Raw genomic sequence first — 2,500 nt, forward strand, 5'->3', positions numbered from 1 at the left:
GAGAGAAAATAAAAGTAATACAAAAAAAAAAAGAAAAAAAGAAAAAAAGATTCCGGATTCTCATAAGAAAAAAAATTACAGGTTGAGGTTTCCATGACGTCAAGAAACTGGCAGAGATGAATGTCAAGGTCTACTTATGACTTGTTTTCAACGTGGCTTTCGCCCTTATAGGAGGAGACTTTGCAATACACGTGCAACAGGGGTTTGGTGTGTTTGTTTCGACAGTGATTTTGCACTTCTTAATTATGGTGTCTGTTACCTGTTTATGAAAAATAGCGAGGGTCATTATGCTATCATTATCATTAGTATTATCATTATCATTTCTTTTTATTATTACTATTATCATCTTTATTATCATTATCTTTATCATTAGTATCGTTATCTTTATCTTTATTATTGTGATTATCATTATTATAAACACCATTATCATTATCATCATGATTATTATCACTTTTATTATCAAACATTATCATAATTTTTATCATAATCCAGACATCCAGAGGCAGACACAGACAAACAGACAAAGTCAGAGACATCCAGACAGCCAGAGACAGAACCAGACACAGACAAACAGACAAAGACAGAGACACCCAGACATCCAAGCCAGCCAAAGACAAAGACAGACACAGACAACCAGACAAAGACAGAAACATCCAGACAACCAGAGACAGGTAACAGACGACAATCCAAAGACAGAAAACATCAGCAACCAGAGGACAGAACAGGACAGACAACCAGGACAAAGACAGAAACTTCAGACAACCGAGACAGACACTAGGACAGAAACCAGACAAGACAGAACATCCAGAAAACCAGATACAGAACAGCAGTCAGACAGAAGACAAAGACAGAACCATCAGCCAACAGAGACAGAACCAGGCACAGACAACAGCCAAAGGACAGAAACATCCAGACAAACCAGGAGACGAACAGACAACCAGACAAAGACAGAAACATCCAGACAACCAGAGACAGAACCAGACAGACAATCAAAGACAGAAACATCCAGACAACCAGAGACAGAACCAGACAGACAACCAGACAAAGACAGAAACATCCAGACACAGAGCCAGAACCAGACAGGAAGACAAAGACAGAAACATCCAGACAACCAGAGACAGAACTAGACAGACAACCAGACAAAGACAGAAACATCCAGACAACCAGAGACAGAACCAGACAGACAGACAAAGACAGAAACATCCAGACAACCAGAGACAGAACTAGACAGACAACCAGACAAAGACAGAAACATCCAGACAACCAGAGACAGAACCAGACAGACAGACAAAGACAGAAACATCCAGACAACCAGAGACAGAACCAGACAGACAACCAGACAAAGACAGAAACATCCAGACAACCAGAGACAGAACTAGACAGACAACCAGACAAAGACAGAAACATCCAGACAACCAGAGACAGAACCAGACAGACAGACAGACAGACAAAGACAGAAACATCCAGACAACCAGAGACAGAACCAGACAGACAACCAGACAAAGACAGAAACATCCAGACAACCAGAGACAGAACCAGACAGACAACCAGACAAAGACAGAGACATTCAGACAGACAGACAGACAATCGGCTTTGGTCCTTCATTAAAAAAAAAAAAAAAAAAAAAAAAAAACGACCGACCAACCGAACCGATCAAATGAAGGAAGGAAGTTCGGATCGAAAACTGATTGAACGTTAATTTCCATTCGTTAAAACCGCGGTTTCGTCTGACGTCATCAGACAGCTGTGCCGTGACGTCATCAAGATGGCATCTGCGGTGGACGTCTGAAATGACTGACGTGTAACAGTTGAGTGTCTTATATAAGGTGAATATAACTTCTTTTTATCTTCGTTTCTTTTTTCATTTGTCTTTGTTTATGTGTGTTTATTGCGTTTATGATATGGACTTGTGTTTGATGTTCAGTATTGTAACAGGATTTGCAATATTGATAATAGTAGTGACGATGATGATAATGATGATAATGATGATAATAATGATAATGATGATAACAATGATAATGATACTAATGATGCGATAATCAGGACGGTAATGACAAGAACAACAGAACAACAAAATGAAAATAAAGATTATAATGACAATAACAATGATAATAATGATAATAATAATGAAAAAAATAATAAGACTGATTATATCAACAATGATAACGATAATGATAATAACACTGCTAATGATGATAATGATGCCAATGATAATAACATCAATATAACTATGATAACTATGATAACAATGATAATGACAATGATAGTAGTTGATGATACTAATAACAATAACCAAAGAATAATATCAATGATGATAACACCAATAACAAAAAAAACAAATAAAGGATAATAATAAGCCCCTATCCCCCCCCCCCCCACATCCACCCTATCCATCCATCTACTCTGTCTACGTGAGTCCTATCACACAGACCCTCACCATCCCCCCACCCCCCACCCCCTCACCATCCCCCCATCCCCCCTACCATCAGCATCCCCCCCC

Source organism: Penaeus japonicus, unplaced genomic scaffold (genome assembly GCF_977035675.1).
Source record: "Penaeus japonicus unplaced genomic scaffold, GWHDUDI00000001_assembly GWHDUDI00000039, whole genome shotgun sequence".
Classification (NCBI taxonomy): Eukaryota; Metazoa; Arthropoda; class Malacostraca; order Decapoda; family Penaeidae; genus Penaeus; species Penaeus japonicus.